Source organism: Lepidochelys olivacea (assembly GCF_965140295.1).
Source record: "Lepidochelys olivacea isolate rLepOli2 genome assembly, chromosome: 6".
NCBI classification, from domain to species: Eukaryota; Metazoa; Chordata; order Testudines; family Cheloniidae; genus Lepidochelys; species Lepidochelys olivacea.
This window is the reverse complement of record NC_140416.1, coordinates 47,538,341-47,561,711: the sequence shown is the minus strand read 5'-3', so window position 1 is coordinate 47,561,711 and position 23,371 is coordinate 47,538,341. Positions and strand designations below refer to the sequence as shown.

Sequence of the window (23,371 nt, the reverse complement as noted above, 5' to 3'; positions counted from 1 at the left end):
TAGAAACAATAGTGGGGTTTTTTTTGGAAACTTAGCTAGATTTGTTTACAAAAAATTAAACAAAAAGTAGAGAACACCTAAAAACAAAATGAAAAAAGTGGGAAAAAAATTTAAAGTCAAATGAAATACCTTGTTTCACCCAAAATTAATTTTTCATTTTTTTTGTTTCATTGAGAAAAAAAACAAAAAAATCAGTTTTGTTTCAAAACAAAGCAATTTTTGGTTTTGTTTGTTTGTTTTGCTGGGTGGGGGGAATTGTTTTTTTAATAGTTATCATGTAAATTCATTTTCAAAGTGAGAGGTTTAGTGTCCTAATAAAGATCAGGACTTGAAGGAAGAAGTCAGGAGTGTTCTGGAAAACTTCCAATCCTTGATTCTCAGAGGAAGATTGAAGTTCAACCCAGCACTGAATTTGGATACATCTGAAGTTCTGTTTTCTCATTTAAAACCAAATCCTCTTAATGTTTAATATAAAAATATGTCCCTAAAGAAAAGATGCATTGTCTACTTGTCAGTATCTTTCAAGTTGTTCCAACTAACAACTTTATAGACCCAGACACCCCTTGAAATCAAGCTATGCAGATTGCAAAGCTCTTGCAAGTAAGGATACTAAATCTTGACTATGGTGACTCACTATACAGTACATGGAAAATGAATGAGCATTTACTTGAATGACAACTCACCGAGGCCTGTTATAGTGACAATTAGTCTATGGATGTGGGATGAAAGCCAACATCTTTTAATGTGTACAGTAATGATTTAGAACATCAATATTGTTTAGTTCTATAACCACAACCCCTAACATCTGTCTGTTCTGTAATGACAATTTCATGAACTGCTTTCATAAGTTTTATACTGTACATAAGTTTATGATTGATATTGTGCATCTGGCACAAAGCAGCTACAATGGTACATCTAATCGCTGTGGTTTTGTGCCTTCTGTGTCATAAGAGAGTCCACTCCCTATATGGAATGCTGGCTCCAGTCCTGTTCTGCATGGAAAACATTTAGTTTCTTTGGGGGATGACCCAGCTGTTGCATTTTGTGTCAATAAAGGGCAGGGATGTGCCTGAGGCGACAATGCAAGCTGCAAATAAAATGCATCAGCTACCATGTCTGAAAAATACTATTCATTTGTTTCCAACTTGCTAAGGAAATCTGGGTTTCTCAGGAAATATTCTGAGAAATATCCCTGTATGAAACACTAGAAACCAAACTACTGCTCTCTGCCATTTAATAAAATGTAGGTCAACTTGTCTGGCCAAAATGAATGTGAATGTAATTAGTAGAATGGATTGGTTTTCTGCTTCCTGTTAGTAACCGGTAATTAACAGGTACTTCCTTCCTGTCCCAGCCCAGCTCTGTTTCTTGTGGTGCTCAGCTACTGCTCTGATGTGCGCCTTTAAAATGGGTATAATAATAACGATCATTTTCATTCTGCTTTGTGCATCATGCTTCTCTTTTCACCCTGGAGACAAAGAGGTCAGTAGTCATCACAGGCAGAAGCAAGTGGTGGTACTGGTTTTCTTTTGCTTAGTCACAAATGGACAGCATAATGAATAGTGTAAACTTGAACCTCTGAACACCAGTCAAACACTGATGCAAACCCAGCTATTATGACTTAAAATATAAACAATCAAGTTTGTCCCAGAACATCACCAGCATCTGTTCCAACCTGTTAGGCTATCATGTTAAGGTTAGCAAAGAAAGGGAAGTTCAGTCAATGAAGGCATTTGGCTTTCGTTCCCAGTGATCTAGGTTCAGACTTCTGCAGCTCTGGATTCAAATCCTTACGATTTAATCCTGAAGCCAATGGGGTTGACGGTCATCAACAGCTTGCAGGATCTAATTCTCCGCTCTCAAAGGAAGTACATTTGATGGTGTCATCTTAGTTCTCAGATGGCAATCATGTGTGTGTGCGGAAGCTTGCTGTGAATGGGGGGGCAGGGGCAGAGGAAGGGGAGTGAGGGGAACTACTGAGATTCAGCTATGGGGATGTGGAGATGGGGGAGCTAGCTCCTAGCTGGGAAGGAGCAACCCAGCAGTTCCTTCACTGCTGGTGTCCTGTGCTTCCCCCTGCCTACTCAGTGGCTGGTGCCCCATGTGCCGATGCCCTCCTGCCCAGATACCAGTGCCCTGTCCCCCGCCCTGATGGCTGGAACATGTGCTCCTGCCTCTCCCTTAGGCCAGGTCTCTCCACCAGGCTAGAAAGCGGAACTGGGCTGTGCCAGGGAATCACATGAGCAGCCTACTCTGTTACCAGCTTTGCCCGTTACTTTGAGGTATGTTCATTTATTAAAGTTACTCTTCTGGGTGGGGGCTTCTGTATTTCTATCAATGTACTGCTTGTGCCACTTGTGTTCTTATACGGAGCTCTAGTTCTCCCCTCTGCAAGTCCCCTCCCAATGGAGCTCTCCTGCAGGACCTAGGCTCCCCAAGGCTGGGTTCTTCCAGCCCCAGCATCAGACAAACACACACACACACATTAACAGAGCACATCTGAGAGGCCCGGTTAATCATCACTCCCAAGCTGACCCCTGATATGTCCCAGGACTCAGCAGGCTGGATCAAACAGCACCTCCAATCTGTCACCCTCATATGCCCTGGGCACCGCACCGGAATAGAGCATGCCTGAGCAGGCTGGGGCGAGCAGCACTTTCAATCTGTCACCCTCCTATGTCCCAGGTTCACCATGTCTCTATCCCCACGCTCACGTTACAATTGTCCTGGTAGTAACCCACTTGATGAGCAAACCCCACAGGATTTTTGGGCACTGCAGGGATCTTTTAGCTTAGGTAGCAGGAGCGTTGCTGCAGAGCAAATGAGGAAAATCACCCACAAGGGGGGGAGAGAGAGAGAGAGAAACAACCAGCTTAATCATGAAAGTTATTTATTGCCAGGTAATAACCATAGGGGAGCCAAACAAACAAAACAGTTATAATATTAAATCTAACTTAAACTTGATTATAAAAGTCAGGTTTAGAAAACTATAACTGATCACACAAGTCAGGGTCAGAAGGCTATACCGAGAGAGAGAGAGAGCGCTAGGTTCTCACCACTCCATGAAGCTTGAATCAATCGGGGGTCCCAGATGATTGTGGTAGCTGAGGGTCCGGAGTGCTAGAGACAGGCAGAGCCCCCAGCATGATGTGTCAGGAGAAGATGAAGTCCCAATGGAACTGATGCAGATTTTGGATCCAGGCATCAGAACGCTTACTTGAGCATAGGGTAGGGGTTTTTGTAGAGAAAGAACAATGGATCAAGGGAGAACACTAGCTTTGTTTATGTGTAAACAAGGGAGTATACCAAAGTTGTTTTGTTCAGGCTAGACCATGGGAGCTGATCATTCCTGGCTTTGGGTGGTGTTCCTTAGAGGGAGCTCACAATGCAATTTGGGAGCTTCACTATTTTGGATACCAATAAAGGATTTATGAACAGAATTGATCTGATAACTACTGAGCTGGGTGTGTGCAGGCATGGGTTCATTAACATCTGGAGTAGAGATTCCCCCATCATGCAGTGCTTCCCTGCTTTTCTGGTCCCAGAGTTCCATGCAGTTCTTGCCTGGAATCTCTGTTCTCCATTCTGAATGCTAATGGAGATGCCTCCTTGTCCCATCTTTGATGCAAATGAGGCCGGGGGCATTTCCTTAATCCTGTCATCCTTATCCCAGGCGTTTAGGTGTATCTCCCACTGCCTTTTCATTGCTTTTTGTAAGTCTTTCTTCTGATGTAGATTTGGTTCAAGCAGAGGCTTGTGGGGAGAGGAGGAAAGTCTTTCGTGAGCCAGACAGTCCCACCCTGGTTCCCCAAGAACACAGAGCTGCTACATAATACCTCTGCTGGCTGGCTGTCTCCCTTGTGCAGTCTCTGCACACCAGCCCTGTGCAGTTGGCAGCTTTAACTCAAAGGAAACCCAGGATTGCTGCTGTGGATGATATTACAGATAAAAATGAAAATGCATTAATTAGCAGGGTCACGTGAGAAATGTTTTCATCACATCCACCTGTACTGTCCCCTAAAACATACTATCACTGTTCCATGGTTATTATGAAAAGTGCCCTCTTTCTTTAAATCTGTAGTAGGAAGGTAGGCAAAAACTCTGCAATGAAGCTGGAGGAGTCAGAGCAATAATACCACTTTCCTTACTGTAATAAAGTTCCTTGTTCGGTGTTACAAGAAATTAACTCTTTCTGGTGCTCTACTCTTGTCACATGGCAGTGTCCATGCTGTAGAAATATCATCGCAAGCATTATATTTTGGACCATTCTTGATTTTGTCAGTCCCTCACTTTCATAAGTGTGGAATTCACAGAGGGAGAGAAAAGGAAGTCAATGTGCAAGCATTTCACAAACCCAGAAAATGCTCTAGTACTTAATTTCATGATATCGTCAAGCACCAGCATATTTCAGACATAGATCATCTTAGGGAAAAAATATCCATTTCTTGCCTTTCATTTCCAGAGGTCTGTTTTCAAATTCATGAAAATCTGGTTTCAAATTCAGAGTTTAGGCTTGACCCTTCATCGCCTTGTGTTTAAGGCACTGGTTTAGGAGTTGGGAGATTTGGACTCTATTTCTGGCTTAGCCACAGACTTCCTATGTGCTCTTAGGCAAGTTATGTGATTTTTGTGTCTCCGTTCCCCATCTGTAAATTGGAATAAAAGCACTTCCCTACCTCACAAGAATGTTGTGAGGATAAATCTGTTAATCTTTACAATGAGTGCTAGAGAAAAGCCTATAGATACAAACCTGAATACATATGAATGACCCTTTCAGATAAAACCTAGGCAGCCAAACAACTTGTGAATTAACACTAATACATACTATTGTGCAAAGCTCAACCCCAAAGGGGTGCAAAGATGTAAAGGTCTTTTATTCTTCCAAGAAAGGATGTAAAAGGAAAGTATCTTATTTGTCTGAGAAATTCCTCATGTGCATGGATTCGGAGCATCAGTTGCTACAGCAACATGAAGCAAATATTCACCACTCTGTTCATCTGTAACAAAAGGTAAACCTGGCACACTGATTTTTTTCCCTCCAAGGTTTTTACTTAATAATTCACCTTCAAGGAGATGAGTTGGTGATTCTTAACTGAGATAAGAGTAGAGGTGGGGGAATGATTCAGAGATCAGTTTATTCTCTATTGTGAATTATCCATGGACCATCTAAGACTTTTACAAACCGGTTCATTATTCCGAATTATTTTCTTAATGGCTTATGCAAATCTATTTCAACCTATACATTTCTGACCAATCATTCACTTTTGTTTTGAATATTTGCAAGGCCCTATTCATTCTGTAACCCAGGTCACATGCTATTGTTTCTGCTCCCTGACTGGAAGACTTCAAAACCCACAAAGATCTTTCAAGATGACTACAAGAACACTTCTGCTGTGAGCATTCATGCAAATACATTGTCAAGTGCATGGTGGGACAAATGCAGAATTGTGTGCATTTTTGACATTTCCTCTTCTCACAAGCATTCTGGTCAACAGCATTTCGTTAACATGACTGTTGAGGAAAAGTGAATAAGAGGGCTGGCAAGTATTGCCAAAGCAAATTCAGTGCTTTTATGCAGACAATTGTTCCCAAGTGCTTTTTTGCAGTATTTATCCTGGTCTCCCTGATGAGACAAAAGAGTGAGAGAAACTTTTTATTGCATTGCTAACCCACACCCTGTGCACTCTGCAGAGCACAATTCTGTTGATGCTCTCTGTGCCCCAGCACCTTGAGACAGAAGCAGGGGCAGAGCTGATGGATCCTCAGCTGCACACGTCCACCAGTAATCCACAAATACTTCATAGGAAGTGTGCTACAGGCATGGAAGCTATTGCTGTCCTATGGATGCAGGAGGAGACTAACAGTGTCTCTACTGCTCCTGAGTGACCTGCATGGGAGTTTCTTTATCCCATCCCGTGGACCCTAGGAAACCTCCCCTGAGCAAAGTTTGTGTATTTAGGTTGCCTGCATGGATGAGAATTTGGCCCTTGAAATCAGAGACTGAATAGAGTAGGAAGTGAATGTACCCAAGGACCTGGCTATAGTGATTAATTCCAGAGGACAAAAGCAGGAGAGATGTGCAATGAGCTGCAAGGACATCAGATAATATTAGCTTTGCAATCAATACACATCTAAAGTACTTCATGCCATCCACCATGGCTGGAGGCCATCTGCAAACTCTATTCTTATTTTGTGACTTTTGTTCAAATGCCAAGATCTGAGTCATTCCAATCCCCTGGTAACACTGCCAGAGCAATGGCCTTACTAGGAGACTGAATCCACCCCTTCCTTCAAAGAGTCTACATCACTTAATTTAAGAAACAGAGTTGCAGGCTGTAGATGTTAGCGACTGGAAATAATTACGGTATTAGATCATGCAGCTGTTCCCTGTGTCTGTGCAGAAGTACTCCCTTCAGCATATTAAGTAAGATTGTGTATCAGCTAAAGCAATGTTTTCACAGCAGCATCCTGCATCATTATTTTACACAAATTCTATTAGCAAAACTCCCAGGGCCAGAAGATGGCTATTAGGTATAGGCCCACACTGGAAGTGCTGCTCAGCAGCTCTGCCCCAAAGAGAGCTCCAGGAGGCAATATCTTCTAGACTTCTTGTGGTACATAGCTGCTATGCTACCCCCTAGGTGCAGTGTGCAGCTGGCTAGCTCTGCTAGCTGGGGTAGAGAGGGACCAGGGCCTCCATACTCTTCCCTAACTTTTCTTGGGGTATCTTGAACACTGCCCTTACTCTTGCTAGGGTTGCCAACTTTCTAATTGCACAAAACTGAACACCGTAGCCCCACCCCTGCCCCGAGGCCCAACCCCCTGCCCCGCTCCTTCCCCGAGGCCCTGCCCCCCCGCTCACTACATTCCCCCTCCCTTGGTGGCTTGCCCTCCCCCACCCTCACTCACTTTTGCTGGGCTAGGGCAGTGGGTTGGGGTGCAGAAGGGGGTGAGGGCTCCGTGGTGCGGCTGGGGATGAGGGGTATGGGGTTCAGGAGGGGGCTCCAGGCTGGGGGTGGGGCAAAGCAGTTCAGGGTGTGGGAGGATGCTCTGGGCTGGGGCAGGAGGTTGAGGTGCAGGAGGAGGCTCAGGGTTGGGACAGGGGATTGGGGCACGGGTTTGGGGTGCAGGCTTACTTCTAGTGGCTCCCAGTCAGTGGTGCAGCAGGGGGCCTAAGGCATGCTTCCTGCCTGTTCTGACTCCTCATAGTGCCCCGGAAGTGGCCAGCAGGTCTGGCTCCTAGGCGGACATGCTGCAGGTGGCTCTGCGCGCTGCTCTTGCTCGCAGGCACCACCCCCACAGCTCTTGTTGCCCAGTTCCCAGCCAATGGGAGTGCTGAGCCAGAGCTCGGGGCAGGGGCAGCTCGCGGTGCCCCGTGGCCCCCGCCTAGGAGCTGGACCTGCTGGCTGCCTTAGTGCTGCTGTACTGCCGATCAGACTTTTAATAGCCCGGTCAGCAGTGGTGACCAGAGCCACCACGGTCCCTTTTCGACTGGGTGTTCCAGTCGAAAACCGGATAGCTGGTCACCCTAACTCTTGCATTCTAACACAAGAGCCCTAAATCTAGACCCAAAATAAGAAAAAAAAAAAAAAAAAACCAGGAACAGACAGGAAAGCCATTCATTCTTTAGCATTCTGAAGAAGGGATGATACCTACTTGCTATCACAACAAGGAGTCCGGACTCCTTGTTGTTTTTGTGGATACAAACTAACACGGCTACCCCCTGATACTTGCTATCACGTTAATGAATCTGAGCTTATCTGTGCCCATCTGTAACAAAAGTGCCTAGGGGAGAGCAGCAGGGTCTCTTTTACATTTGGTTTCACAAGTGTATCAAACTGTGTTTGCCCCTCCGGGTAAGATAAAAGTGTTCTTGCTTGATTACCTTTCCTGGGATCACACTGTGAAAGCAATTTACATTCCTGCACAAGGCTGAGGATTTTCTGCAGCGCTGCTGCCCAGGCCCCATCAGGACTGTGTGTGCTTCTGAATGTGTTTGTATTCACCTTCTATGGATAGTGCTGGTCGCCTCCCAAAAATTATTTAAAATGAGAGATGAACCAGTTCTGAACATGAGGGACAAAATCCATTTAGCCACAGGTATTGTGCAGTCTTTCCCCTCTATTGATGAGATAAAGAAACTTGCTCACCCCTGAGGTCAGGGGAAGCCTAGGAATTTCAAAGTATTTCTATGCAACAAATACCATAAACACATAAATACCAAGAAGAGAGAGGATGGTACAAGGGGTAACCCATACCCAGGTTATGTGATAGTGAAGCTGAAGGAGGGGTGCAGCTGGAAAGAAAGCGGACAGAGGTCCAATCCTGTAGCTTGATGCTATCAATGATGGAGATCTACAGGTACAGCCTCATGTAGTAAAGGCCAGTTTTAATCTGAACTTTGAATACCTTTGCTTTTGTGCACGCATGCAGTCTGTAGACAGCTCCAAAGTCCTAATGGTTTCTTATATTCAATTATCTGTGGGGCTTTGAGGCTACTGCAGACTATGATTGCTCTAGTTATCATACCCATTTGTACTTGATTCACAAAACCTGACTTGAGTCATTACTCCATGAACTCTTTAACATAAGCATGTCTAATGGCTCCAGAATAATCAGCTTGGTTGACAGTGTAAGATTTTGTATCTTTCCTTCATGCCGGTTGAGCTATCAATAGAAGGCAATGGCTATTTTGATCAACATATGTTGGTACTATAGTTCAGTGAGCAGAAAGCACGCATTTCAGAGGCATAACTGATTTGATGCATCACTGAATAAAACATGAGATAATTAAAAGCTAAGCTCAGAGCAGCACTGAGCCTATGGGCACTAATCCAAAGCAGCTCTCATAATCTTTGAGGTTGTTTTATTTATTCCTGTGTGTGGAGATTTGTTCAGGTAGCTGTTCATATCACTCCACTGCTTGTCAGTGAGTTCTTCCCAAATCCAGTTCTTGTCACTGGGCCCAATCCGACAAAATACTGAATCTTTCTCGTAAGGTGCTGATAGTCCTTAGCTCCCACTGAACACACTACACCGGAGCCTGCAAGGTGCTGAGCTCCTAGTAAAATGAATGGGAGCTGAAGGTGCTCATCATCTGACAGGATCAATATTTATAGTTAGAAACTAAAAAGCGTCAGCAAGAGAATGTTTGGGGTAGAATTCCTGGATTGGAAGTGCTGAATTCTGTCTTGATTTTCCCTTATTTAAAATGGGGTACTTTAAAGAACATTCTACACCAGGGATCAGCAACCTTTGGCCCACAGCCCACCAGGGTAAGCCTCCCATGGCCAGTGGGAGCCGCAGTCAGCTGAACCTGCCGACCCGGCAGATAAACAAACTGGCCCGGCCCACCAGGGGACTTACCCTGGCAGGCCACAGGCCAAAGGTTGCCAATCCCTGTTCTACAACCTTCAGCTCAAGCAAAGCTGGGTGCAATCACGGATCCCCTGGTCCCACCCTGAGGCTGGGCTATTTAAGCAAGAAGGGGCCCTTGACCAGGAGAGGGGGTCTTAAAGTCATGTATGTTGCTTACCTAAATGGGGACTAGATAATTTGTTTCCTAACTCTAAGTTTGGGAGCTCTGAGCCAGGGCCCTGAGGTAAGGACTTTATGAATTTTATTAAGACTGCTCTCTTCCTAAGACCATCTTAAAGAGGGTATGTTTATTCTGATATGTTCTTTCGGCTATGACTTATTCCCTTGATAGGGAACTTATTGGTGACCCAACTGTGGCAATTAGGATAGGGTAACCTGCAGTTGCACACCTGAGCCACAAAGGGTATGGGGCATGGCACATCCCTTTAACATGGAGGTCCTTTGATATTTCTCTGCTGATAGGTAGTTGACTGCATTACTAAATATCTCTTCCTTTTATATACCTTAGAGCACTTCATAAGGCTCCAGTGTGTCTCTGATCAGAGTGTAGATTTCCTTCTTTCCTGTACTTGTGGTTCTCTCAACCGAAGTTTTGCAGGGTTTGTGCCGTAGTGCCACAGGGCAGGCTTTATCTAGGTCTAAGCCATTGGTTCTCAGCCATTCACATACCGTGACCCCATCTTACAACTAAAAAAGTTTCAGCCCCCCTGCCAGCACATTGCTGCACTATGCCAGAGTGTTGCCAACTCATTGTTTCAATGCAAGTTTCAGGATAGTTGGTGTTTTTCTCAGAGCCCCAATTTCTTGAGTCATGTGATTATGTCAGACCCTCAGCTTTTTTTAAAAATAAGTTTATAGCCCTCATAGTTGCAAAGAAAAACTCAAAGACATGACCTGAGTGTGAACTAAAGTGTCAAAAGCCAGAAGGAAAATAAAAAGAATACAAAATTTATTTATTTTTAAATAAATCTTAAGAAGTCTTGTGGATTGTTTGTTTTTCTTGGGCGGCCTGGTCTGTGATTTATGAGCACTTGAGTTTGGCAACATTGGGAATCTTGATGCACCGTTTGAAGAGTTTGGTTTGTTTCCAGTGGTGATTGCTGCTTTTTGTCCTCTTCTGTACAGATTTTATCATTTGGGGTAAGGTTCTTTGTGCATTCTGGCCTCAGATTACCTTTCCCTGCAGGGATAAACCATAGTGTACCTTGCCCTTCTCTAAATACACTTACAGTCCTTTTGTTTAGTAGCATTTTTCACTAAATTATCTTTTCCCTGTGGTCTATTTGTAATCTCTTTATTATACTGCCCTCTAAGGTGTACTGGGAAACAGCAACTAGGAGACCTGGCTTCTATTTTCAGCTCTGCCATGGACGCACTTTGGTGTGTTGTGCGAGTCATTTAACTGCTCCGTGCCTCAGTTCTGGGTCGGTGAAATGAGATCATCAATTTTGTAAAGAACCTCACCTAAGAAATTCTATATGTATCTATTCTGATTATTGTTACTAATTCATTATTATGGCATAGTAACAGGATGGCAGGCTCTAGGACCTAAATCCCCAAAGGCACTTAGGCAGTGCAATGCTGTGTCATGGCGCTTAACTTTTAAGTGCTTAGAAAATCACAAGCACAACCTTGTGACCCACAAAGTTTGAGTTGAGCACCAAGGCTTCCTATACGATTAATGGGGAGAGATAGACAACTTAGAACACTCTCCACAAAAGACAGCGTGTCAGGCTTCAATCCACCTCAGCTAGCCAATGGGAGATACCAACAACAGGGGTGTGTCCTATGTCCCCTCCCCCCTTTTGGAGATAGGTCCAGGCTGCAGGAAAGCACGTAAGTGTCTAGCTCCGATAGTAATCCATGAATGGGACCTGCCTGCCTGGAGTCAGGCATCTTAGGTGCCTCAGGTCTCTCAATGAGTGAGACACCTGCCTGGCTCCATGCAAAATCCCTGGAGGACCCATAGGAGCAGCCCACCTTCAACTTTTAGCTCAGCAGTTAGAGCACTCCCCTGGGATGTGGGAGACCCACTTTCAATACCTCCCTCTGCTTGTGGTGGGGGGAGGATTTGAATAGGGGTCTTCTACCTTTCAGGACAGTGCTCTAACCACTGAGCTATAGGATACTCTAATGTGGGGGTGTCCTGCAGTCTCTCCTGTTGAAACTGTTCCACTGTGGCTGAGGAGTGGTTGGAGCAGGAGAACTGGACCTGAGGTCTCCCACCTCCCAGGTCGGAGCCCTAACCATTGGACTGCAGAGTCATTCTATCTCTGGCCCAAGGATTATTCCACTGTTAATAAATACTCAAATAGTCAGGGGGAGGGAGGGACAAAGGGGTGGAGAGACTCTGTAGCCCACTGGTTAGGGCAGCCACCTGGGATTTGGGAGACCCTAAGCCAGTTCCACTGTTCTAATCACTTATCCATGGTGGAACAGCTACCTCAGCAGAGACTGAGGGAACCCCAACTCCATAGCTCAGTAATTAGAGCACTTTCCTGAGAGGTAGGACTTGAACAAGAGTCTCCCTTCTCCCCCTCAAGCAAAGGGGGAAATTAAACCTGGGGTCTCCCACAACCTCAGGAAATGCTCTAACCATTAGGCTGCAAGTTATAAGATGGGCAGTTCTTTCTCCAGGTGGATTTTGAAAGGGACCTGATCCAGCAGGAGTCCTCTGAGCATGCCTACCAGATTGGGCCTGCACGTGACAGAGGTGGCCAAATGCCTGTCTTCCCTGGTTTGTAAACTGTTCTGGGGCTTGGTAGGAGATAGGCAGCACTGTGCATTCCCAGAGGCAGAAATGTAGGCATCTAGGGAACTCTGACTCTAAAAACTTAGGCACTGAGTAAGTTTAGATGCCTACAGACATCGAGAGTTTTGTGGATCCCATTGGAACCAAAATTGGACTTAAGTGCTTAAGTGTCAGGTTTAGGTACCTAACTCTGGGGTTTAGGCACCTAAGAAGCTTTGTGGGATCTGGACCTAGGATCCTACATAGGGATGCAGGGCTCCACTGTCAAGTCCCTTCTTCACTTGCTTGAACGTCTGCATGAAAGTGCAGCATAACTCCTGCTGAATCAGTTTGGCACATGCATGTTAACTCCAATGAGGATATAAAAGAAGTTGGAGCCACCCTCTAGGTAGACTGAGTTGTACGTTTTGCTGTTTGAGTTACCAATAAAAACCAAACTCCAGGAAGAGTAGGCGATTTGGACTATATAGAGTTCAGAGCAGATGAGGACTGAGTGTCCCTGCAGTCATATAATGTGATACATCAGCTAACTCAGAAGTCAATTCATGTAACTTCTGCAAATTCTGGCAGATATTTTCTGGGCATTAGGCATATGTTCCCCATTAGGGAATCTTTATGGTCCTTGAGATGTTTAATATAGACCAGTTTGCAGGCTGTTGTGGATGCAGGAATGCCACATCTCAAATATGTGGCCATGAGCATTGGGCTGAAGGGATGGGACATGGTATATAAGGGGTTAATTATTCTCTTTCCTTTTGTGTTGAAATGTGGAGGTGGAGCTGCCCATCCTACTTCTGCTTGTTTTCTCCCTCCCCAGTTGTCCATCTAGTACAAGATTCATTTCTGGTAGTTCTAAGACACAAGATCTCTGAAGTGAGCCACCTTAGTTGGGATAAAGCACTGTGACTCTGGGTTACTTCACCTCTGTACCCGTGCCCATAACCTTAAGGCTTACCCTAAACAGGGGAGCAGAATTTCCTGTGGAATGAAACACTTGCTCTGGGAGTAATGAGGGGCAGGGTTGTTTGCGGCAGCATCAAACGTATTTTCTATGTGACTCCAACTTTGTTTCGGTTTGACTCATTGTCCTTGCAACATTTTGTCCATTGTGACGTGGTTCTAGCCCAGTGGTTCTCAACCTATTTACCATTGTGGGCCCCATATGCAGTCCTCTGTGTATAACATGAGTCACATCCACACAATATATATATACTACCTGTATGGCACTGACGATGTCACATGGGCCACAGCTGTGTGCTGATTGAGCCACAAGTGGCCCAAGGGCTGCAGGTTGAGAACCACTGTTCTAGCCAGTGTCTGCCAGTCCATGGTCCCAGAAGAGTTAAAACACTTCAGAGGAAGCATTTCATTGCAATATTTCTATGGCCGACAAATATGTGACCTATAAGATTGTGGCATTTAGTCTGGTGCAGAGGAGTGCATGGGGAACACCACTTTTCTTCTCTCTGAAAACTTTTCCTGAATTGTGCCATGATGTCTCATGGCTGTGTGACAGTCCCATATTGTATTGTGATGTAACGTTACAATGTTATAATGTTCAGCAGCAATATCCTAGTTTTACAGTGCGGCTTGGCAGCATGAGTAAATTCTGGACTCTAACCATGCGGCAGGCCAGTCTTGCATGATACATGAAAGATCTAGGAAAGCAGTCATTCCAACAAATACCAGGTCTAGTACAGTCACTCTGTATAGTATGTACTTAATCATAGAATGCATACATATGAACAAGAGGCTACAGGGATATGGAGGCTTCAAATCTGTTGTATAAAAAGAGAGCAATTTCAGGGTAAAGGAAAGTGCACCATCTAGTGGACAATGGTACAAAATCAAAAGCAATGACATATCCTTCGTAGAGTTCAAGGGAACTGGGCTTGCAACCCTTGCTTTCAATAAGGAACTAATAATCCCTGACTAGTGCAACTAATCAGAGGGGACTGCACAAATGAGTAAGGTTTCAGTATAGTAGTGGAGGGTCTGGGTTTAGCTAATGGGTTTGATTTAAATGGCCGGATAAAACAAGATTCCCAGATAGGACACTTTTTTAAAGAAAACCTGATTTTCTTGCTAGTGTAAAGAAAACAAAGTTGGTATTGACTAGAGGGAAAAGGTACTCGCTGTCCTGTTCTGTACAACCACACTGCCCCTCTCATGCCTTAACTACTGGCTTGACTACCGCTCTAAAATGCAACCTCAAGATTACTGGAGTGTTCTACCTTAATCTGTGGAGTTCGTTGAGTTTTCAACACTGCTTCCCCGCTGCCCTTATCTTCATACATCATTTAATTTGAAGCACCTAACTTGGCACCATAGACCTTAATTCTTCTTGCAGCTTACAGGTAATGTTGTGAAAATGTTGTCATTTTAAAACAGGGAAAAAAGCCAGAAACATAGTAGCCAGCCTGACAGTTGTGCAATGAACAGACCTTGCCTTAGTTCCACACTGCATTCCTGTAATAGCAGTAACACAAGCATGTCAGGACTTTGGGTCTTATCAGTGATGAAGCAACTTTCTTGTTGCATAACTTTATACACCATATGGAATTTGCATTCAGATGAGCCAAGCACAACAGGCAACGCCTCAAGAGGTTCAGTCAGATGGTCAATCCCAGTGATCCTGTCACTGGGGAACTAGACAGTGTTTAATGACACAGACAGGAGCTCTGGGTTTTGGACAGTGTAGGTGACTTACCTCATCTAGGCGTAGCAGTGAAAATCCTGGGAGCACCTGTCTGTGCAATGACCCCGACATCAGCAGCTGCAGAAATTCAGAAATCGCAACATCAAGAGCAGATTTGCTGAGTCACCAACCAGCTTCCATAAATGAGGTTGCAGACCAGATCTTTGGCTGGTGTGTATCTGTGCAGCTCCAGTGAGTTTTAAATGAGATATGCAGATTTATAATAGCTGAGCATCTGGCAAGTTGATGGTAGGCTTCACTTTACACCAACGTGACTGTATTTCAGTTTTTGGTGAAGTGAATTTTGTATGTTTTTACTCACTTCACCGAATGAGAGAGAGATCAGGCTGTCTAAACAGCAGTTATCAAAGGGTAGGGTTAAACCTCTTTCACTAAGCATGGAATCTCAATGTATTTAAGATATACTGGTATAAAGTTTATAAAGTCTGTTCTGAATGGAAGGCAGTCACTATTAAATGTCAGGCCCAGATTTTCAGAATTGCATGAATAAGAGCACATCTAAAATTCAAATACAATTACCACAACTGCATGCATAATTTTGATAAATATAAGCCACCTTGGAAATCACACCATTAATATTTACCATTCTGGCAACTGGGTGCACAATACTGGTAATGGCACATGCAAACGCACGTGAATTTTTTTATAACTACATGCATACCTGCAATTCTGAAATGTTGAACCTACCTATTCTCTTTTCTCCACGTTATTCCATGTGGAAGTACTCCTTTTACGTGTCTAGTATTCCCTAATAGAATAAAGACCTCTGTCCATTCCCAAACTCCCTGCTCACCTAAGTCAAACAATCCAAGAAGTATCATTTGGAGACATTCTTACACTAATTGTTTGACAGTATGCCTCCTGTCACATCATGTAGCTATGGATCTTTGCTCTCACAAGTCATGGGCTCAAACCACAAAATTCAGACCCAGATCTGGATTTTGAACACACCAGAGCTTGGGTGTTTGGCTCTGGTGGGAGCAGGGTATTGGTTTAACCTGTTATAAAGATGGGGACTGACTCTTTACAAAATATGGGTCAATGTGGATTTGGATTTCCAGTACCCCTAAGGTAAAGGGATAGCTGAACCCCATCCAGGTCCACTCTAGTCTGTACTCAGAATAATGCTTACAAAAGCACCTGAGTAAAGTTGGCCAGAAAACAACTTCATTTTGCTAAATTTTTTGAGGTCATGAAATTTTATTTTTATTCTGAGGTAGAATGAAAATAAGCTCATTGGAGCTTCTTCAGGAGAGACTCTGCATAGCCTGGGAAATCAAGATTCAAGTCCCTGCTCAGCCTTAGAGCAGAGTTTGTATCCCAGATCTTTCCAAACTACACAGGGCAGGGACTTGAACAAGAATCTCCCATGGCCTATGCTCTAACCACCAGACTACACAGTCTCTTGGGGGGTGGTTTTGACCAGAAATGCCAGTCCTGGTTAAATTTTGTCAAAATCAACATTTAAATGTTGATGAAAGGGCATTTTCCAACAGAAAAACGTTCAGCTGGAAAACTTGACCAGCTCTACTTCTAAGAAAGACAGTTACTGCTAGTAGTATAGTAATAAAAATAGAAACCTTAACCCATCGCTAGGGATTTAAAGAGGTGGCTGTCCATCAACCAATGACCATATGGAGCAGGCTGAGATAGTGAGCTATACTTTGCTGTCACATTTTCCATTGTTTTTTGGGAGTAGTATATAAGACCTGAGCCTGTCTTTGCCATTCCTTGTGCATGCCAAATGGCAATGAGGCATCCTAAGTGCGTTATCAATCATGTAGCATCTATCCCAGAGCTGGACTCATGGATCAAAACCTGCACCCAGGGAGAACAAGAATCTGGGTCATGGTGTCTCAGATGTGCAGCACTTCACCAGAAGTGGAACACTCCATGTGCTACAGACCGCTGCTTTACCAAGGGAGCTGAGAGGGCAGTCAACGAGAGCTATCCTCAGCTTGTCCCCTGGAAGTCACTCGAGCATACATTGCAGAAGACATGGTTGCCCTATAATAATGATTTATCTTGAGGGTTTCTTAACTAATCTTTCTCCTTCTTCAATGTAGTGCCTAGGGACCAATTTATCCATCCAGTATTTTTTCATCATAGAATCATAGAATATCAGGGTTGGAAGGGACCTCAGGAGGTCATCTAGTCCAACCCCCTGCTCAAAGCAGGACCAATCCCCAATTAAATCATCCCAGCCAGGGCTTTGTCAAGCCTGACCTTAAAAACTTCTAAGGAAGGAGATTCTACCACCTCCCTAGGTAACACATTCCAGTGTTTCACCACCCTCCTAGTGAAAAAGTTTTTCTTAATATCCAACCTAAACCTCCCCCACTGCAACTTGAGACCATTACTCTTGTCCTGTCCTCTTCTACCACTGAGACTAGTCTAGAACCATCCTCTCTGGAACCACCTCTCAGGTAGTTGAAAGCAGCTATCAAATCCCCCCTCATTCTTCTCTTCTGCAGACTAAACAATCCCAGTTCCCTCAGCCTCTCCTCATAAGTCATGTGTTCCAGACCCCTAATCATTTTTGTTGCCCTTCGCTGGACTCTCTCCAATTTATCCACATCCTTCTTGTAGTGTGGGGCCCAAAACTGGACACAGTACTCCAGATGAGGCCTCACCAATGTCGAATAGAGGGGGACGATCACGTCCCTCGATCTGCTCGCTATGCCCCTACTTATACATCCCAAAATGCCATTGGCCTTCTTGGCAACAAGGGCACACTGCTGACTCATATCCAGCTTCTCATCCACCGTCACCCCTAGGTCCTTTTCTGCAGAACTGCTGCCTAGCCATTCGGTCCCTAGTCTGTAGCTGTGCATTGGGTTCTTCCGTCCTAAGTGCAGGACCCTGCACTTATCCTTATTGAACCTCATCAGATTTCTTTTGGCCCAATCCTCCAATTTGTCTAGGTCCCTCTGTATCCTATCCCTGCCCTCCAGCATATCTACCACTCCTCCTAGTTTAGTATCATCCGCAAATTTGCTGAGAGTGCAATCCACACCATCCTCCAGATCATTTATGCAGATATTGAACAAAACCAGCCCCAGGACCGACCCCTGGGGCACTCCACTTGACACCGGCTGCCAAATAGACATGGAGCCATTGATCACTACCCGTTGAGCCCGACAATCTAGCCAACTTTCATATTTCATTTGGTTTGCTGATCTCATGTAAAACAACAACCTCCCCTGAAAAAGGCTCCAGGCTCTTAGTTGAGAAGAGCTGTGGTTTTGTGTTTGTTTAAAATAGGTTTCTTTTAAAAATACCTTGGTCCCCATCATTTCCAAAGGTATCTGATTGTTTAAACAATCTGATATCACTCTGGCTTTGACCTTGCTGATCAGAATATGTGACATCAGTCACTTATGTGACTTGCCTGGCTGGAAATTATGTAGCTGTTCCATTGACTAGAGGAGCTTTGACTATTACCTTAATTTTAGAAATATTTTTAGAGGGTCTAATCATATGCTGTCCTGAGTGTCCTTAGCCCAGAGGGAGTTGAGGCTGCTCAGTACCTTGCATGAGATTCACAACTCTTCATAAGATTATTCCCTTAATTCTGATTTTTTTTTTTAGATGATAGGACTGGTTGTGAAACAAATTCATGTATCCGGTGTAAGTCCTAGGTTGCAGAATTAATTATTGTTGTCAGGTGTAATTGATTGTTTCTGATTAGCGGAATTTAGAGTAAAATCACATTTCTGTGGACTAAACATGAGCTATTTTATACTCTATTGGTAGAAATGGAATAAAAGCATGTCCAAAAACTAGAAAGTATTTTATAGGGCACAGCATCTAGATACTATGGTGACTAGTTTCAGAGTAACAGCCGTGTTAGTCTGTATTCGCAAAAAGAAAAGGAGGACTTGTGGCACCTTAGAGACTAACCAATTTATTTGAGCATGAGCTTTCGTGAGCTCATGCTCAAATAAATTGGTTAGTCTCTAAGGTGCCACAAGTACTCCTTTTCTTTTTATGGTGACTAGAGCTCTGTAAATACTATTTATAGTCCCCTTTTCTGCTAATTCAGGCTCCTATGTTAGTTGGTAGGTGTCCTCAATCTCTAAATTCTAATTTTTTTTATGGGCTTTTCTAACTTGGCCTGATTTAACTCCATTGTGAGTAACTTATCTTCTCCAAACATGGCTTCAGTTGAAGTTATTCATCACATTTCCTCCTGAGAATTGCTGCATAGTATTGCCAGTGCAGATTGGCTGCTGTTGCTGGTCAGCTCAAAAAAGAACTGAATTTGTGGTGTATGGGTGACCTGAATACAGGAGCCCCGCAGAAAAGCACTTAGCCATGTAGGTAACAGTGGGGTTATTTGTACTCTTAAAGCTATGCATGTGCTTAAGTGCTCCAGTTACCAGTCAGTGTAAGTATTGCAGGGCCCTTCAGGATGAAATTTACTATACACGTATGCTATTAACTATGCAATTGTTCCTGTTTTTAGAGCAGATATAGCTTAAGAGAAGTCTATAGGTGCTAGACACTTTCCTAAAAGGAAAATGTTCAGGGGGTTGCATGAAGCAAGAAATAATAGAATGATACTTGCGGCTGATGAAACTGTGAAGAAAGAAATGATGGAATGGTTCTTGTGGCTGTGAAACTGACACTGCTGATGACTGCAAAAGCAACCTAAGGCAACTATACACCAACACCAGGAATCCCACTCCTGCTGTAGGCAGTATGACGTGTTCTGACACATCTTCAAATTCAAAGGCATGATACAGCAAGACAGGGGGATTCCAAAGGGGACATGATAAGCTCCAACAGAAAATAAGAACAGACAGATATTGGGTGTTTTTATAAATGTACTAGAGCAAGTTTCCCAATCCCTTCCTATAGCCATCCGCTCCTGGGAACCTCATCTCAAGGAAAGGCCCCTCTGTCACAGAAATGAAGAGAGACATAAATATAAGCAAGTGTTGTTGACCCCTGACAAATTGCTATCTGACTTGGCGTCTGGTATAGTCCAAGCATGTGCATACCTGTCACTATGGTTTGGAAGTGAAATAGGGGCATGTCTTTTAACCTCCTTCAGCGTTGGGCTGAAGATGCTTTTGGAACTTGTATCAAGGAAAACTGATGAAAATAGGAACAGTGGGCATGCACCATGGAGCCATACCCAGGTGAGGTCCACACAACCAGCATAGGGGATGGGTACTTGGACAGCTGGGGAGCTAGCCTGGGCCTTGTGAGACCTGGATTCATTCCCTACTCTGCCACAGCTTCCTGTGTGACCTTGGATGAGTTTGTCATCTATAGAAAGGTGAAAATAGGGAAGGCCTATCTCACCAGAGTGTTGAGGATAAACACACAAAAAATGTCAAGGTGCTCAGATACTACAACAAGGGGGGCCATATAAAAACCTTATATAGATGATGTTCAATATTCCCTTTACCTAGGATAGGTCTTAATCTTTCTTCATTTTAATTGTTTGTGGTCTGCAGTCATAACACTTTGTGCTGTGGTCCATCCAGCTCTCCTAAAATAAGCCTGGTCAGGCTTGGTCCACAACGGAATGCAAGACCTCCTGCTGGGAAGTGGTGCTGGTGATATAATAGCTGGGACAGTACTGGCCCAATGCCTGAAGGTGTCTTTAGAAGGCGCTCTGCTGCTTGAGGTGCTGTCTTTCAGATGACCTGAAATGTCTATATTCATTGTGGTAATTAAAGATCAAATGGCCCTTTTTGCAAGAGCAGCCTAACTCTGACTCCTGATTCACTTCCTGTCTTAACCTGTTGTGTAGTGGTGTTATGCACTGTTAAACAGCTGCTGCATTTCACACCAGAACTGGTTGCATTTCAGGGAAGTGATCCCTCAAATATATTAATTAAAAAAAAACTGAAGCAGTTTGGGATGGGATTTACAAAATAAATGTAAATGGATAAAGATTATTTTTAAAGACATCTAAAGCTAGTTTCACAAGGAGACATTTTGTAAAGTGTATCCCTGGCATTAGTGGCAATGCAGTAGAATGAAGTGCTGATGAGTGAGCCCTGTTGTGCTCCCTGTGCCCCTCTAAAGAAGTAATCTGGCTGTTTTTTTCAAGAAACAAAGAAACCCTGGTGAGGAAGAGAAAGAGGGAGATGTTTAACCAGGAATTTATTTAACATTAAAGTGCCTGAGGTTTAAAAAAAAATTGCTTTCCTAATCCCTCCTGCACAGTGCATCTTCCAAATCAATCACAGACACACCATCAGGGCTCCACATGTAAGGTCTTGTGTTAAACTGTGGTTACCTTATGGAAAGTGACTGTAAAAATGGCAGCACCTCCCTCCACACACCTCCTCCTTGTATAACTAATGAAGTCTGGTGCCTTTGCTAGTTCCTATTCAGATTGTCCTTGCAAAGCAAACTCAGCTCTGTGAGGATGAGCTGGATTCTGTTCTACCTCGTGCATCATCAACCGACCTTTCAGTGAAGCTGAAGAAAGAGAAAGAAGATTTTTTTTCCAGAGCCCAGAATGAGTTTGCAAAGTTGGCCATTAGAAAAAATCATCTTCTGACTCATAAATTGAAAACACTTCTTCTGAAAGGGAGAAAGCCAGTCACCTCTCTATATTTTCCTGACTATAATAACACTGAATATATGAGGGTGGGATTACTTTAGGGATGGGTTTTCCCCTGGTTGGGAGGGTCAGACTTTAGCTAATCCCAATGTCAGGAGGAGATAGAAAATGGGCATTTATCTTTTTTGTTCTTATGTAAGCAAGCCAAAACACAAGTCCTGTCCCAGAATCCTCTGCTTGTCTAAAATCTAGGTTGGCTAACTCTGTGGGGTGTCTCCATTTCAGTTATTCCAGAATCCTACTCAGGAGCATGGTGAGTCTTTACAAAACACTGTTATTGTTAAATAATGAGATGTCCAGACAGTCACTTTCTTCTGTTTGCCATTGTGTGAACACTGCACTCTTTCACACAGTCTCTCCCACACAATCTTTCTCATACCCTCTCTCTCCCACACACAAATACTTGCACTTCCCACTGTGAGACCACCATCAAATACATCCCTCCAAAATGAATGCAGTCCCATGATGAACAGTGGAAATCCTAATGGCCATAGCTGCATGCCCTTGTCGCTGACATGCTATGCACTCTGTGTGGGGATGCACAAGGGAGTAAAGTACTGTTCTTCATTCATATAAACTACGTGGTGTTTCCCTGCTAATCCTTTATGCTTAATTCCTTAGTAGCCAGAATCATTGTTTGAGCCAACACATTGGCAGCATAAAGCTTTCTTTGCTGCCCAAAAGTATCTGAGACACAGACACAGAAAGTCATCTTTCTTGATGGAATTCCATGGAGCAAAAGGCTCACTTCACAAGGCTGCTGGTTTGACAGCTCACAAGGTCATTCTAAGGAAGAACTCTACATGCTAAAATAATACAGACTTCAAAGCCCTTTCCAAACATTAACAGACTAAGAGCACCTCTGTGTGAAGGGTGAGTGCTGTTATAACTATTTTACAGTTGATTAAACTGAAGCAGAGAGGTTAAGTGTCTTTATCCCCACAGAAAGTCAATAGCAGAGCAGAAAATAAAACACAGGTGTCTGATTCCTACTTCCTTTCACCAGGCCCTATCCCATATTTTGAGCCACTCCACATGATGGTCCAAAGGATCCTGATAGCTTGATAAACTACCATGAGGAACACTCAGGTTGAGGGTGAATCTCTATTCATCTGGCCAGCTGGGGTTTGAAAGAGATTATTACAGCAATTTGCAGGGTTAGATCTAGGAGTTTTTCTGCTTTCTGCAAAGAGGGCAGTGTGCACTGTTCACAAGTCACTTCACTCACATGGAATGAAATTTGCCCCATGCAGAGGGCCAGCACTGACCTATGCACCACTTCAGACACACTCTTTAGAGGGTTTAGGTTGGATGTAGGTGGCACATAATCCTTGCGCTGGCCCTATGCACTGCAGTGAATTTTGTCCATAATTGCTAAACGTTTTGCCATCCTCCATGACTGCCTGTTCTGCCTGTCGCACAGAGCCAGCTGAAGATGTGGGTGAGAATCTGGCTTCACTGAAGTTGAGTGGTAAAATCAATGGAGTCAGAATTTCACCCATGACCTTCAGTCTCCACCCCTGTAGAACAGCCACACCATCTTGGAGGGAGTTAACTGCTCTCCCAGTTAGTCATCCACAATAAACTGAGAATCTCATCAACCATTCCCCACTCTGAGTTGGTGTCTTGGAGAAGTGGACACCTCCTTGGACTAAGTTAGTCGAGGCTTAGAGAGACCCAATGATCCCGGGCAACTTTCCCTCCTCATAAATGCACACATAGAAAAAAGGAAACCATTCAGCCAAAGATCACTGTTGTAGCTCTATGGTCCATGGATGCCCATCTCTCTAGCCCCCTAGAAAATACAAGGGATGCCTTTACAGGAAGAGACAGAGGCATCCACAGGTGCATAGCAATGCAGAGGTTACTTTTCTGTCCCTTTGAATTTCAAGGGATTAAGAAACAGAGACTCCAATGCTTTAAAGTTTCATCT

The 23,371-nt window shown here is 43.9% G+C and overlaps 1 protein-coding gene across 1 annotated transcript in view; it reads left to right on the top strand.

The window, feature by feature from the left end:
- The first annotated feature begins 2,216 nt into the window (after positions 1–2,216).
- ELF5 (E74 like ETS transcription factor 5) overlaps positions 2,217–23,371 on the top strand; it is a 49,528-nt gene continuing 28,373 nt past the window's right edge. The window contains exon 1 of the mRNA XM_084632802.1: positions 2,217–2,282. The gene's annotated coding sequence lies outside the window, so the exon portion shown is untranslated. The remainder of the gene's footprint in view (positions 2,283–23,371) is intronic.